Below are 17,379 nucleotides of genomic sequence, written 5' to 3'. Positions count from 1 at the left end.
GTCCAAAGTGGCCTAAGATCTTGGGATATACACCTACGTGTGGTCTCAGTGTGTTATATACTGTCTGCTGTGGTTTTGAAGGTGAGGTGTGTGAGACATTGGCAGTACCAATAAGTGAAAGGAACTTTTACTTGTGAGGTTGAAGAATTTCAGTCATTACAACTGCTCTCAGTGCACAGGGAGCGTGTCAGTAAAAGGCAGGCATATGTGCCTTCAAGTTTTATATTCAGGCTCAATACACCCACAATAAAAGACAAAGGTAATACAGTTTTGTTCAGGAGTGAGCTGAAGAAGTGAGGATTTATTGCTGCCAGTTTTGGCAGCATTTCTATGTTTTCCAGGAAAAAGAACTGTGAATTTCGGTGGCTAAAGGAGGGCTTCCTTTTCTGTCATTCTCAAGTTTCCTGTTAAAGTACCAGGGAAGGATTTCTCTGGTTGTTCTTCGATAAAACACCAGCTGGTGTGTTTTCATTTTCTATAGCACAGGGAGCACTTGATTTATTTGAATTCATTTCTTCTTTGTGGAAGTCTCATGACCTTCTTCACTCTACAAGCCTGTTGCTAGGAACAGCTGTTTAGCTGTAATTCTTATCCTGTTTTGGCAAAATGTGCTGGGCTTCTGACATTATACAGATAAGTGAGTATTTGATTTTTTACTTTAATATTGTTGTGCTGCTGAATCACAGAGTGTTATTTTATACTTCCTGATTTTTTCCTAATCTCCCAAAATACAAAACTGGTTCTTCTATTTTTGTAAGGAGTCACAAGGAGTTTTTCTCCTTGTGACATTTAAACTTGGGAGATAAATGAACACTTTGGGATGAACATTTTCTTTTGTGAGTAAATATAATTTACCTGAAGGATTTTTCTTTTTGATGATTTTGGTCTATTGGCTGCATATTTTCCATCACAGAAAAGAAAGAATTTTCTGAATCTAATGTTTGGTGACATTATTTGGTTTGTTGATAAGAATATTCATCATTGACAAACATACATGGGATTTACAGTGTGTGCATGGTATGTATGAATTTCTATATAGCAGATAGCCTGGCTTACACTAGTACCATAAAGGTTTTTTTTGAATGAGGATTTTTAAATTTACCTGTGATTCGTTTGTATTGCAGCATTTTTGTGCACATCAGCAAGGAAGGATATTTGAGACAAAGGGCCAGATGTAGGTAATTCCGAAATACCGAGTCCTTAAAAGCGAATTTTACTGATTCGCTATTAAGAAGTCGGTATTTCCGATGTAGGTAATAATTCGCTAAAAATTACTGAATCGGTAAAAATCTGTAATATTTAGCGATTACGTAAAAATCGCAAAAAAAAAAAAACCGATTCCCCATTACCGAATCGGTATCACCGATTCCTTAATACAGATTCGGTAATTAGCGATACGGTATTTTTAAAAAATCGGAAAATGTTGAATCAGCCAATCCTGTGCTTCCTCATTACCTCAACCAGGAAGTGTCCACACCCATGCACCTGCACTGATCCTGAAGCTGTGGGAGAGGCAGGGAGCACAGCAAACAACCTAGGAGCTACTCTTCCAAGTTTTTGCTGACATCACAGCCAAGATATTGACAAACAGGAGAGGGAAAAGGAGGCAGCTGAACGCAAGATGAAACACAAATTTAGTGAGAGGGAGCTGGAAGTCCTTATTGAGGAGGTTAATAAGGACCATGACAAACTGTTTGGAAAGAACTCCCTGCACGTGCCTGAATCTCTGAAGAGGCAGATATAGCTGGTCATCCAGGAAAGGATTAATGCCATCGGAGTAACCCAGCGCTCCATTGAAGAACTTAAAAAACGCTGGTATGACCTCAGGAAGCGTGCAAAGGAGAGGATGGCAGAGAGAAGGAAGCAAGCAGACAGGTGGAGGGAGAAACACAGCACCTGCACCAACTACACTGGATCTCCTGGTGGAGTCCACCCTCCAGCCGGAGAGTGTGAGTGGAATTGGGGATGCAGACAGCGAAGCCAGATCTGGCAACAGGCAAGGTAAGATGCATGCACAGCATGCTGTGCCCCCCACTCCCTAACCCCAATCCCCAATCTCCAATGAGGCAGTATGAATCCCACTCCAGTACATGTTTTACTACAAACCTACAATGCATTATGGGAGATGTAGTCAGAAGTAACACATATCATAACAGTCAGTCCACTGAACCCAAAGGCATGTGACACACATCAGCAATTAGCAAGCAGAGGACAGTCAGTTTGATTGGTAGTCATGAAATTTATTATTACGCAAATGCTGCCAGACAAGTGAGCAAATGTACATTCTGTCTCCACAGGCGAGCCATCGTGCCGGGCTGCAGCAGGGGACACGGGAAAGGCACCCAGGAGAGAGAGAACATAGGAGGAGGAGGTCTTGTCGCCTGCAGAACACACCACACCACCACCACCATCATCACCAACACCACCATCACCAGCATCACCACCGCCACCATCTTCACCACCACCACAGAGAGCCAGGAGGCATACTGTGGCTAGCCTCCAGCAGATGGAGGTGCCCGAGGATGACAGCATGGGAGGCCAACAGTCCACGGTGGCAGAGGATGCCAACAGTGCAGGCACACATTCCCCCACCGAGCGCCCCCACACAGGTGCCAGACGCCGCAGAGTAAGGGCAGCCAGTCCAGTTTCACAGGGCGATGAACAAAGTGTATTTGCCAGTCTTGAGGGGGAACATGCTCAAGGTGCAGCGCCTGCAAGGCAAAGCAATAAGATCAGTCCAACGTCAGATGGTACACATGAATAGACACATGCTGCAAATCGAGAAGGGCATCAGCAGCATGAACAATACTGTGGCTAAGGGCATGAGGGACATGTCCGAGGCAGTGAGGCTGCTGTGCAGCAAAATGGATGAGGACCGTTTGGCGAGGCGCAGGGAAAGGCAGAAACTTGACAACTACACTAAGGCGGTGAACCGCCTCTCCACTGCCACCTCTCTGCTCTGCAGGTGCTCGGTGGCCATGCAGGAGGAGATGGCCCACTGCAGCTGTGACGTGGCAAGGGGGCTGGTCACAATGACCAGTGCACTGGAAGTGCTACAGGCAAACCAGATAGCCACTACAGGTGCAGGTGATGGGGGATAGTGAAGAGGCTACTAGCCGCAGTAGCATCACGCCACCTATAACTGAGTCCAGGAGGCGCAGCGAATGGCACAGCGCTGCCAAAGGACAGACTGCCAGTGAGGACAGTGTGCCCAGGGAACGCAGCAGTGCTGCACGTGGGCGCAGGAAGTAATGCCAGCCATCACATGGTATAGAGAAATGGGTGATGTAACCCATTTCGCCTTTGTAGTCTGCATTGCATATTGGCCTGGTATGTTAAGCCCTTCATGTTGTGGCGGTGTGCTATGCTAATAAAACACCGTTACACAATTACAGTAACTGGCTGCGCCTCCTTACTTACTTAGAAATAGTTGCGTGTGATCTCAGCCCGTCTGTGTCTCCTATCTGGTGCTGCTGCCACACCTGCTGCGCTGTGCTCTGGCTGTGGACAATCCTCACCCTCATCCTCGGAGTCCATTAGTTCCACTGCTGTTCCTTTCTTTGTGGCAAGGTTATGCAGCATGACACATGTTGCTATTATTTTACAGCAGATGATGGGGCGGTACTGACGTGCACCTCCACTTTTGTGGAGGCCACGGAACCTGCTTTTTAAGAGTCCAAATGTGTGCTCCACAACGTTGCGCGTAGTTCTATGTGCCACATTGTATCTTCTCTCACTTTGGGTGGATGGGTTGAGGTATGGAGTCAGGATAAATGCCGGCACGGCATATGTGCTATCACCTGAGTGAGAAAGGAAGTGCCATTAATAACAGTCACCAACAGATTCATCCAAGGTATACATCAGGGTGTGTCACATTGATTTACCTAGCAGGTATCCTTCTCTAAATTCGCCCCCAGCCAGACGTGTGTAGATCCCACTGTTCCTGAATATGTAGGAGTCATGGGTACTCCCTGGAAATGTGGCTACTATGTCAGTGATGATGTGGTCCGCATCGCATATTACCTGCACTTTGATGGAATGTGTACATTTAGGGTTTCGATATATGTACTCTGTAGCGGCAGGTGGGCAGATTGGTATGTGTGTCCCATCAATGCACCCTATTACATGTGGGAACTGTGCCTTTTGGTAAAAATCCATCTTTGTTTTCTGCAGTTCCGCCTGTGTGCTGGGGAAGTGAATGTAGTGATGCATTCTTTGCATCATGGCATCCAGGAAAGGTGGAAAGTGTTGAAGAAACGGGACAGGCAACTCTGTGACACACCACTTGCCACAGCTATCACCCCCTGGTAACTACCTGATGCAAGTAGGTGGAGGCTACAGAGCACCTGAACATGTGTTGGTATAACGTGCGCCCTTGGTGTCTGATGCTCCAGGAGTTTGTGCAGGTCCCATATCAGGTCAATCATTCAATCAATCAATCAATCATGGAACTTATATCGCGCACTACTCACCCGTAAGGGTCTCAAGGCGCTTGGGGAAGGGGGGCTGCTACTGCTCGAACAGCCAGGTCTTGAGCTGCTTCCTGAAGGCCTGGTGGTCCTGGGTCCTCCGCAGGTGGACGGGTAGGGAGTTCCAAGTCTTAGCTGCCAGGTAGGAGAAAGACCTTCCTCCGGCGGTGGCTCTCTGGATGCGAGGGACAACGGCGAGGGCGAGGTTAGCGGAACGTAGCTGGCGGGTGGGCGTGTAGAAGGTGAGGCGGCTGTTGAGGTACCCTGGGCCTAGGTCGTGCAGGGACTTGTGTGCGTGGGTGAGGAGTCTGAACGTGATCCTCTTGTTGACAGGGAGCCAGTGCAGGTCTCTCAGGTGGCACGTGATGTGGCTGCGTCGGGGGACGTCCAGGATGAGTCGGGCGGAGGCGTTCTGGATACGCTGAAGTCTTTTCTGAAGCTTGGCTGTAGTACCGGCGTAGAGGGTGTTTCCGTAGTCTAGTCTGCTGGTGACGAGAGCCTGGGTGACCGTCTTCCTGGTCTCGGTCGGGATCCATCGGAAGATCTTTCGGAGCATGCGGAAGTTGTGGAAGCAAGCTGAGGAGACGGCGTTGACTTGTCTGGTCATCGATAGGGAGGAGTCCAGTATGATGCCGAAGTTGCGTGCGTGGTCCATCGGTTCGGGTGCGGTGCCTAGTGCCGGAGGCCACCAGGAGTCGTCCCATGCGGAGGGTGATGGTCCCAGGATGAGGACTTCTGTCTTGTCCGTGTTCAGTTTCAGGCGGCTAATGTTCATCCATTCAGCGACGTCTGTCATCCCTTCGTGCAGGCTGGCTTTGGCGGTGTCGGGGTCTCTGGAGAGGGAGAGAATCAGCTGGGTGTCGTCGGCGTAGGAAATGATGTTGAGGTTGTGTTGGCGTGCGATGGCAGCGAGGGGTTTCATGTAGATGTTGAAGAGAGTGGGGCTGAGCGACGATCCTTGCGGGATGCCGCAGATGACTTCGGTGGCCTCGGAGCGGAACGGAGGGAGGCGTACTCTCTGTGTTCTGCCGGAGAGGTATGAGGTGATCCATTCCAGAGCCTTCCCTTGGATGCCGGTGTCGTTGAGGCGTTGGACTAGTGTGCGGTGGCAGACAGTGTCAAATGCTGCGGAGAGGTCTAGGAGGATGAGTGCCGCTGTTTCGCCGTTGTCGAGCAGAGCTCGGATGTCGTCGGTGGCTGCGATGAGGGGGGTCTCGGTGCTGTGGTTGGCTCTGAATCCGGACTGTGATGGGTCGAGGGATCCGTTCGCCTCGAGGAAGGCTGCCAGTTGCTTGTTGACGACCTTCTCGATGACTTTGGCAGGGAAAGGAAGGAGCGAGATGGGGCGGAAGTTCTTGAGGTCGGTCGGGTCCGCTGTTGGTTTCTTCAGCAGAGCGCTGAGTTCGGCGTGCTTCCAGCTCTCCGGGAAGGTTGCTGTGTTGAAGGAGGTGTTGATGATGTCTCGGAGGTGGGGTGCGATGGTAGAGGCTGCCTTGTTGAAGACATGATGGGGGCACGGGTCGGTCGGAGATCCGGAGTGGATGGTGTTCATCATGCGTGACGTGTCTTCGGGGGTCACCTCGGTCCATGTCTGGAGGGTGGCGGCGGGGTGCGAAGGTTCGACCGATGGGTGCGGGGGTGAAATGTCGAAGCTGTTGTGGATGTCGGTGATCTTGCGGTGGAAGTACGAGGCGAGGGAGTCGCAGAGGTCCTGTGAGGGAGTGATGTCGTTGTTGCCGGTGCTGGGGTTGGAGAACTCCTTGACGATGTTGAAGAGCTCCTTGCTGTCATGGGCGTTCTTGTCCAGTCGTTCCCTCAGAGATTTCTTCTTGGTGGTGCGGATGAGCTGGTGATGTCTGCGAGTCGCGAGTTTGAGTGCTGTTCTGTTGTCGGCGGTCTTGTTGAGGAGCCAGGCCTTCTCGAGGGTGCGGCAGGCCTTCTTGGAGTCCTTAAGTTCGTCGGTGAACCAGGGGGCCTTCTTGCTTCTGGGCCTGGTGAGGGGGTTCTTCAGTGGGGCGAGGTCGTCGGCACAGGAGGTCAGCCACTGCGTGAGGTCGAGGGCAGCTGTGTTAGGGTCCGTAGTCCTGACAGGTGGGCTCTGGCTGAGGGAGGTGGCGAGCTGGTCGGCGGTGATCTTGCTCCAGTTTCTGTGGGGAGTCTGCTTCGGGTGATGGTGGACCGTGTTCTTTCTGAAGCTGAAGTGGACACAGCTGTGGTCAGTCCAGTGAAGTCCGGTGGAGTGGCTGAAGGTGACGTGCTTGCTGGACGAGAAGAGTGGGTCGAGCGTGTGGCCGGCGTAGTGGGTGGGGGTGTTGACCAGTTGCTGAAGTCCGAGGTTGGCGAGGTTATCCAGCAGGGAGGTGGTGTTGCGGTCATTGTTGTTCTCCAGGTGGAAGTTGAGGTCCCCGAGGAGGATGTAGTCGGCGGAGGGGAGGGCGTGAGGGCTGATGAAGTCTGCGATGTCCTCGCAGAATTGTGCGCGTGGTCCCGGGGGTCTGTAGACGAGGGTGCCTCTGAGGGTAGTCTTGGGGTCGGTGTGGATCTGGAAGTGCAGGTATTCGGCGGCGTTGAATACGTCGATGGAGTCAGTCGAGATGCGAATGGTGCTCTTGTGTACGATGGCGATGCCCCCTCCGGTCTGGTTGACGCGATCCTTCCTGATGATCTTGTAGACGTCCGGGATGGCTATGGCGATGTCGGGGGCTGAAGAGTCGTTCATCCAGGTTTCCGTGAGGAAGGCGATGTCTGGAGATGCTGTGTCGAGGAGGTTCCAGAGTTCCACGGCGTGTCTGTGGACGGAGCGGGTGTTGAGCAGGATGCACTTGAGGTGGTTGCTGTTGTCCGTCTTGGTGGGCGTGGTGCTTGTTTGGAGGCAGGAGAAGTTGCAGGATCGGCAGGCGAAGGGTCCATGGGTGCGTCGCGGGGACGCTCGGTAGCACCTGGGTGCTCGGGCGGTTTTGAGTGCGATGAGTGTGGCGGCATCGTAGGTCCTGCGGGGGGGTTGGCGGGCGCGGGGGCCAGGGGCTCTGGCGCTGGGCGCGGTCCAGGCGCGGACGGGCACAGACGGGCTTACCTTTGGCGCACCTTCGGCGCTCAGTCGGCGCTCCCGCTGCGCGCGTCCGCTGCGCGGTCGTTGAGGGGGCGTCATAAGTAGGTAGCCGTGTGGGAGGGTCGGCTGGGAGGCGGGAGGCTAGGCGACCAATGGGAGGCGAGGGGAGGCGGGTCTGGGGTCAGCGGCGGGAGAAGCGACTCACCAGGGGCAGCGGTGGCGGGAAAAGGCGCCAAAGGAAGCTACGCATCCAGCGGGGAGCAGGAGTTGACCCCCACCCGAGGGAGAGAGGCAGCGGCAGCAGGCAGCGGGTGGCAGCAGGCAGCAGGCAGTGGCAGGCAGCAGGCGTCGTCGTCAGCGGAGCAGAGCAGAGGTAAGGAGTGACCGGCCGTGAGGGCACAGTGGGTCACACTGACCGGTCCCCCGTGGTCCCCTTAAGTAGGTAGCCGTGTGGGAGGGTCGGCTGGGAGGCGGGAGGCTAGGCGACCAATGGGAGGCGAGGGGAGGCGGGTCTGGGGTCAGCGGCAGGAGAAGCGACTCACCAGGGGCAGCGGTGGCGGGAAAAGGCGCCAAAGGAAGCTACGCGTCCAGCGGGGAGCAGGAGTTGACCCCCACCCGAGGGAGAGAGGCAGCGGCAGCAGGCAGCGGGTGGCAGCAGGCAGCAGGCAGTGGCAGGCAGCAGGCGTCGTCGTCAGCGGAGCAGAGCAGAGGTAAGGAGTGACCGGCCGTGAGGGCACAGTGGGTCACACTGACCGGTCCCCCGTGGTCCCCTTAAGTAGGTAGCCGTGTGGGAGGGTCGGCTGGGAGGCGGGAGGCTAGGCGACCAATGGGAGGCGAGGGGAGGCGGGTCTGGGGTCAGCGGCGGGAGAAGCGACTCACCAGGGGCAGCGGTGGCGGGAAAAGGCGCCAAAGGAAGCTACGCGTCCGGCGGGGAGCAGGAGTTGACCCCACCCGAGGGAGAGAGGCAGCGGCAGCAGGCAGCGGGCGGCGGCAGGCAGCAGGCAGTGGCAGGCAGCAGGCGGCGTCGTCAGCGGAGCAGAGCAGAGGTAAGGAGTGACCGGCCGTGAGGGCACAGTGGGTCACACTGACCGGTCCCCCGTGGTCCCCTTAAGTAGGTAGCCGTGTGGGAGGGTCGGCTGGGAGGCGGGAGGCTAGGCGACCAATGGGAGGCGAGGGGAGGCGGGTCTGGGGTCAGCGGCGGGAGAAGCGACTCACCAAGGGCAGCGGTGGCGGGAAAAGGCACCAAAGGAAGCTACGCGTCCGGCGGGGAGCAGGAGTTGACCCCCACCCGAGGGAGAGAGGCAGCGGCAGCAGGCAGCGGGCGGCGGCAGGCAGCAGGCAGTGGCAGGCAGCAGGCGTCGTCGTCAGCGGAGCAGAGCAGAGGTAAGGAGTGACCGGCCGTGAGGGCACAGTAGGTCTAGGATGGTTTGGGGGTCTAGCCTGTACCGCTCATGGATTTCAGTCTCAGTCAGTTGGAACAGTGTAACACGCAGTCTGTACACGCGCTCCTCCCGTCTCCAGATCCTCAGTCCTGCTACTTGCATACGTAGCCGCCTAGCAATGACCTAGAGGGCCGCCATTATGTTCACACTGTTGCATTTTGGGGCTGTTTAAATGCAGTGATTACCACCTGCTTTGAGTCAGTGGTAATTAGCGACTCCAAAATACCGAAAAATGGAAAAATCGGTATTACCGATTTTTGGTACATCGATTTGCGAGTTTTTAAGGATTTCTTATTTAGCGAATCGGTATGTGGGGGTTTCGGTGTCTGCTAATCGGAAATTAAGGAATCGGTAACTGGTTTCCCTTATTTTTACTGATTCCTTATTTGCAATGGCGTTTGTTGTTACCTACATTGTACATGGCTAAATACCGGTCAGTAATGCAGAAATTTGCAGATTTTCTGCGTTACCGACCAGTATTTAGCCACCTACATCTGCCCCTAAATGTGGTGCATAAGGAGAGTCATTGGTTCCATAAGGCAGCACCCCATGTGAAAAGTATTTTTCATAACAAAAAAATATATTTATGTTATCTTCTAATAGCAGTGAGAGTGGGGACCTTAATTGTCTTTATCTTTTCTTTACAGGTCTCCTTCCTTGCAGTTCCTTTCCCCACAACCCTTTCCCTCACTCAATCACTCCAAACTTCTGTGCCTTTATGGTATGCGGAATTGGGGGTATTGAGGGGTGGACCCAATCTGAGCATCGTTCTGATCCTGAGGAGCTTGTACGCATACAGTCAGAACTAGACAGAGCGGTTGTAATGATTAGAGTGAGGTTGCGCTGGTCAAGACTTCAGTTAGAATGGGTGTTAGAGATAGGAAAATTGGTGTGTTTATTGAACCTTGTGAGTGAGTTGATACTATCTTTTCTTTTAGTGGAGCAGAAAGAAGGTTTTGAAAATGCTTGCATTTTTGTGAAAATTGCCTAAAAGAGAAAACGCACGGAGGCTTGTGAAGGAGGGGTGGTTGTTGCAAGGAGTGAGGTGACATCACAGACTGTCACGCTGGTATTGATCAGTTGGTGTAATGCCGCACTGGAATAGGTTAAAAACGCCATAGAGGAGTCACTCTGGTATTTGCTGCTTGTAACTAAATAAGAAAGTGAATCATTTGTGAAGGACATTAAATAATTTGGGGAAAATTAAGATTTTGAAAAATTGAAAGCGTTTGATGTAGGGAGATGTGCCCATGCCCACTAGAGAAGAAGTACAGATACCACCCGAGGGCACACCAGCTTTATACATGACACAAGAGAGAGGATATCACACATGTACCTAGCTTTAGAATTGGATGAAATACACTGAGAAAGATGGGCCGTTAGCTTTTACACAGTATGGAACATTTAACATTAACATTCTGATTCTTGAGAACTTACGAAGGCATTTATATGAGATCAAACCGCCTACGGGACCCATGCAATTTGAAGCCCATAGTGAATGGGGACATGATTCATCAGAAAGAGAAGCAAACATTTTAGGGAAAATATAAAACACTTTAAATCAATATTTCGAGGCTAGATGGGATGCACAGTAGAAAGCTTGGAGCACAGATATAGCTGAGGGAGCTTGTTTGTATCCTGTATTAGTTGCAGAGAAAGAAGGAGGGAAGAAGTGTAAGGAAAGAAGAAAAGCCTTGAGGCGTCTCAGACACTGATGACACAGGCTGACGTTAGTGAGAATGAGATTGATTACAAATTCTTAAATTAATTATAAATAAATCGTCCATTACCCTAAAATGAGGATCAACCACAGTGTTTGGTATATTCTTATGGTGGGAAAACTCCAAGTGCACCTGCCATTCCGGTAAGTCCAAATTCACAAAATCCTTTGCTACATGTGAGTGATATTGCAGAAAGACCTGAAACAAATAATCAGACTATAATAGCTGCTCCGGATGCTTTGACCGTTCTGGTAACCATAGGTCCTGTAGTTTCGTTATACCAGTCTGGGAATAGGGGGCAAAACGTACATACTTTGGCCGTGCCTACTAGAATAAATGGCTCAGTCCATATCACTACTGATCCGAGAACAGGACAGACGAATCAAGAATTATTGATTCAGACTTCAGCAGTTGTTCCCAGTGGAATAAACGTAGGTCCAAATTCAGATTCGGCACAACAAACCACTTTCAGTGGGAGAATTGGAAATAGATTAGAAACCTCACAAAGGGGGTCACAAAACATAGCAGGAAGAATCCTTCAGTAAGGATCTCCTGACTCTGATGTGCCCCTTTTACCATCCACTCTTGTAACAGGTGCCGAAGGACAAAGCAAAGATGTGCTTTGAAATACTCCAGAAAGACAGGTGGGCCGAACACCCAGGGAACTTGATGATTGGATCAAAGAAATAGCTCCTTCTTTATACGGGAGGAGTGCAGGGGCCCAAGGAACCTCTGCTTCAAAGGTTACAAAGAATAAGACCTTAGATGTAGCAAAACCCAAGGTAGAATTAGAAGAAATAACAATAGCAAATTTAAGCCTCGCTAGGATACCTACTTATCAGGATCACAAACTATTATCATATGCAAAGATGTCACTAGACGTGCTCGAAACACACATGAGAAACTGTCGGAATTGGCACAAAAATATAGACTCAAAGGCACTACAGTGATCATATAGATTAGACTCAGTGACAGAGGCATCAAAAAAATGAGACTGCTAGGAATGAGATTACAGATGAAAGAATTATTGACTACACTTAGAAAATGGGAAGGAAGATGGCCTAAACAGAAGGAAGCAACGAAAATCCAGATGCAAGGTTTTCAGTCTTTGAGGATGATGTAGGTAAGGGAGTGAGTATGCTTCTTATGAGAGAGGTACATGGAGGAGGGTATGTACATGTTCCATGGACAAGACCAGATATACTGTCCTTTGCAAATGATTTCCCAGGATTGAAAGAAAATCCAGTTAAATGGTACAAGCAAGTCAAGAGATTTGTGAAGGTTCTGTTAAAGGATTTGGATACTGTATTTGATACTGTTGTTCCAGGTGATTTATGGCAGAATACAAAATTGCTATAGATTGGCAGGAAACTGAAACCAGTAAGACATCCACGCACAGGTGGATCATCACCTGAGGTAATGAAAAAGTACAATCGAGCTAATAACTATTTGAAAGGGGAAATCTCTCCTAAAGAGATAGATTGGGTGAAAATCGACAGGACAATGCAGGAATTAAAAGAAACAGTGCACGCCTACCATGAGCGGTTGTTGCAGGCATTTAAACAGTACAGTGGAAATGAGAAGGTGTCGGAAAAGGATTTGGGACATTTTCTTTACCGGTTTGTGTATGGATTGAGAATTGAAATCAGCAATATGATACAGCAACATTTATTTGCTGGCAAAGCAAGCCCATAGACAAAATTCTCCGATATACCAAGTACTGCGGAGACGGACTCGAGTCTAAAAATTGAAGGAGAAGCTGATTATAGCTCAAATGAAAGCTGCCAAGAAAGGTTACAGTGGTATTGTTGGTGACTTCCCAAATATGATACAGGGAGATTGTCAGTTGAATTCTGGAATACGGGATATAGGGGGAGGATAACAACAGGGTATGCCACGGTAAGGTAGAGATAGAGGCGTTTCAATCGAGATGATAAATAAAAAGATTGACCAGTGTCATATTTGCAGTAGATTTTGGCATTGGAAGCGCGAGTGTTGGTTTAATCTCCTTAATCAGGTGAATGGACAGGTTCATCAGATTGGGAATGCACAGTTACAAAGAAGTAACATGGTACAGGGTCAGCCAATTCAGAGAAAAATAAATCAGAATCTAAATATGCCTCGAGTCTCGATGCCTCAAATAAATCAGCAGACTCAGAGCTACAGTTCAAAAAAAGAACTTCACACAAATGCTCAAGCAGATTCGAATCAGAATGTAGCCCACAAATATTTTATCCAGATTGATGATACGGATTCAGATATGTCCCAATGACGGTGCCTGAGGGGAGAGGAGGAATGCATACGTGGCGCATCCTTAGAGGTACATCAGAGTGGTCCCTATGTGGATGGCAAGGTAAATGGGTCTCCAATCTCATTCCTTGTTGTCACTAGTGCTACACGTTCCACAGTGAGAACAACTTAAGTTTCAAACTTAGCCCTCTCAGGAGAAAGAATCCAAGTTGTAGGAGTTTCAAATCGATTATGTCTAACCCAGCCACAAAACCTATAGCTGTTCAAATTGGATCCTTTGAGGATTTTCACAAATTTGTGTTTGTGATTCAAAGTCCGGTAAATCTATTAGACAGGGCTTTCTGTATAAGCTCAACTGTTCAATTTATTGTACGCCAAAAGGACTAGAGTTCCACACTAATGATGAAGACATTGTTTTTAAATTGACTAAACAAACTTCTGAAGCTGGAGGATTGTTTCCTGTGCTGAGAAGTGATGATTTGCCCCTAGAATTGAGAGACACTGTGCCATCCGTAGGAATTTTACAGGAAAGGATATTGGCCTAATTAAAGGTGTATCTCCAGTGCGATTTACTGTGAAACCCAATTTTGAATTCCCTCGGTTTTCTCAATACAATCTGAGTCCAGAAACCATTGCAGGGATTACACCATTAATTGAATCATTAATTGAGCTGGGAATTCTATAGGAAATCATGGGAAGTCCATGCAGCTTTCCTATTATGGGTTTGCAGAAACCCAATGGGAAGTATCGGATAGTACAAGACCTACGCCGAGTTAATCAGATTGTGATCCCATGCTGTCCTGTTGTACTAATTCCAGCTGTGATCCTTTTCCAGATCCCATATGAAGCTGAATGGTTTTCTGTTATTGATTTGTGTCAAGCCTTCTTTTCTATCCCATTGCACAAGGACAGTCAATTTGTATTTGCTTTCCTGTTCGGCAATCGTGTCTTGGTATGGCGCAGTCACTCAAGGGTATACGGAAAGCCCCTCAATTTTTAACCAGATATTGAAAAAGAATCTGGAGTCACTAGTGATGCCCAGTCACTCTGTCCTCATCCAGTACATTGACGACCTGTTGGTGGCGTCAATTGCGTAGGAGGTTTGCATGTGTACTATTATCACGTTTTTGAATCACTTGGCAGAGAAAAGACAAAGTGTCACCATCCAAACAGCTGTTCTGCAAGAGAGATGTTCCATATTTAGGACATCACATTGAGAAGGGAGTCAGAAAGGTATCACAAGACAGGTTAACTTCAATTCTAAAAATGAATCCACCAAGAAAATAAAAGGAAGTCTGCATGTTTTTGGGATTGGTTGGCTATTGTCGCCAATGGATTTCTAACTTCTCTTTGACAGCAAAGCCTCTTCCAAGTTTACCCACAAAGATGTGTCAGATCCCGTACCTTGGGATGATGAATACATGCGCTCTTTCACTGAACTGCGAGGGAGTCTTTATCGAGCTCCAGCTCTGGAAATGCCCAACTACAACAAAAGCTTTACTCTGTTTTGCAATGAGCGTGAAGGTTGTGCATTGTCAGTGCTAGCTCAAATGCATGATACTGCGCTTAGCCCTGTGGCTATTGCTGTGACGTCTGTGACTTTGGAACAGAGTGAGAGCATTGTTATGGGACATCCGTTGAAAATGCATGTGCCTCATTCTGTCACGATCTTGCTAACTCATACTCAAATGTAACATCTCACTAGCATTCCTCTCACAAAGTATGAACAGGAATATTTTGGGAGCAGAAGACGTGATTGATGAGATGTGCGAGTCTGAATCCTGCAACTATGATACCCTTGCCTGGAAATGAGATTTTTTTAAATCTTTTTTTCTTGCAGGGGGCTTTCTTTCCTTTCAGCCCTGTACTCTTTCGAGTCCCGCGATTCCGTTACAGCAATCGGGTCTTTGTTAGTCAAACTTAACAAAAGTCGGCAAAAGGCCCACCAATGTGGAGAAGGCCATTGAATTATTAATGGTTTTGGTCTTCTATGAAGTTAATGAGAGAAATTCAAGAGACTCATTTGAAGTTAAGAAACTTAGACTAATGAGTGATTCACCGCTCAGAATGCAAGGGTGACCTTTCAAATTCAATATTAATTAAAGTGATCACCATTTTAACAGATATAAGTGATGTAAACTGATCCAAAAAAAGGAAAAAACAGGAAATAGTCTAATGTGACCCAAAGATAATTTTATTGATTTTATCACTTTGAAAAAGGTGGGGTGAACCAACTGCATACCACCGAAACGCCACGTCGATAATTTGTGTGATATATAATTTGGTATTTTTGTGATATATTATTGTTCGCATTGATAAATTGTGAATTGTGAACATCTCACTAGCTGCCATCTCACAAAGTATTAACAGGTTTTTTTGGGAGCAGAGAACGTGACTCTGATGTGATGTACGAGTCTGAATCCTGCAACTTTGATGCCCTTGCCTGGAAATAAGATTGTGGTAGATGAAGCAGATCATGATTGCCTGGATGTGACTGAGTTGTGCACGAAGCCTAGGCCAGAGATCCTAGAGACTCTGTTGCCTGAATCTGATTGTGTACTATTTGTAGCTGGAACTTGTTTGCGTGATGCTGAGGGAAATCTGAAAGCAGCGTATGCTGATTGCACAGTTGCAGGTGTGACTGAAGCTTCTTGGTTGCAGGGTGTGTACTCAGCACACGTTGCTGAGTTGGTTACCTTGATGCAAGCATGCAATTTATCTAACAAATTGAGAGTTACCATCTTCACCGGTAGGGAGTATGGCTTTGGTGCCACACATGACTTCGGGCAGTTGTGGTCACAGCGTGCGTTCATGACATCGTCAGGATCCCCCATTCATAATGGGGAAAGCGTGAACAACCTTCTTGCTGTCATTACAACTGCCTGCCCAAATTGTTCCATAAGGGGTTTAAGGTGGGATTAATAATGTGGGCCAGTGCTCTCCACAGTTTTGGGGGCATGAATCTTCTGGGGACCACGATTTGCATTTCAGGATCTCTGCCAAGGATCAATGACTCTACAGACCCGACGCAACGTGATGCAGAGTCTTGCTTTGCAGCACTGCACAGCCCCATACCAAAGGCACAACTCCCAGTGCACTGCACTTGGTCCCGTACCCAACCAATGCTTCTTTGTTGACACACAAACTTTTGACTTGATCCCAGCCTGGCATGAGCAGATACCTGCAGATGGCATTTCGCAGGTTTTTGGCACTATTTGATCTTTAAAATTTGTATCCGCATAACTCCGGTTCTACTGATTGTTTGTTTTCCATTTTGGTGTCATTTTATTTATTAAATATTCTCTATTTTCTAAATTAGTTTGGTATTACTCTTCTGTTGGGTTTGCACTTCGTTACTGCTTGAGTGCTGCATAAATACCAGAGGATTAAGCACAAGTTTATTTAGTGACTTTGTGAGGTTCACCATGACAAGGATTGTAATATTACTTGAGTGCAGCTCTCACCTCTCTCAACTAATAAGCCAATTTCTTTCAATCGCATAGATTTAAGAGTTGTCAAATGCACTAGTCTAACAACAATATAGGAGGTCAAATTTGCTATTCTAACTCGAGTCTAAATACCGTTTGAGAAAGTGTATTTAAATATGGCAATCAGATTTACTATTCTAACCTCAGTTCAACTAACAGTTATGACAGTGCCTATATTTTGACAGTGAAAAAGGGGGAGCAGAATTACTATTCTAACTCCTGTTCTATAAACACTGAGCTAAGAGCATAAAATCAGTGGTGGGAAGGGAGCAACTTTACTATTGTAGCTACAGCCAATATATTTAGATATATCACAACTAATTAAAAAAAAACAGCATGGCCAAAACAGTATGTTTACATAAATAATTGTTATACCTCTAATTAATACCCCTAATTTCTTTTTTAAATAAAAGCTTTTCATTTTCAAATATTACTTTATTTATTCAACTAAATATAATAACATGAAAAACTAAATGTAAATAGAAATACTTAGGTAATGATTAATTTTTTAAAATTATTTTCACCTTTATTTTTTTTAATAAGTTAACATTTTAATTATAACATTTGTTTAACTATTTAAATCCAAAAGAATAATAATTAATATTTATTTTAAAGTACTCTCCACCCTATTCCACAATAAAATACATACCATAAGTTAATATAATGATAAAAATATTAATGAAATGTGTAATTACAATAATTTTTTTTTTTTTTTTTTGAAACCGTTTATTACAGGTCTTAAAAGTATACAAGTATGGGCCCACAACCTTCCGGCCGGCCGCTAGCAATAGTAGGAACACACGACATATATACATGGAACACGTGGTATTACAGGAGGAGTATTTCTCAATAGATAACAATGTCGAAAACCACATCATCCAGGCCCCATTATGCGGTTTCATTTAAAATTAAGAACAACAAAAATTAAAACCACACCCACAAGGCAACCCACAATCAAAA

This window comes from Triturus cristatus, chromosome 4_1 (genome assembly GCF_964204655.1).
Source record: "Triturus cristatus chromosome 4_1, aTriCri1.1, whole genome shotgun sequence".
Lineage (NCBI taxonomy): Eukaryota > Metazoa > Chordata > Amphibia > Caudata > Salamandridae > Triturus > Triturus cristatus.
The sequence above is the reverse complement of the archived record's forward strand: the minus strand, read 5'-3'. Positions refer to the sequence as shown.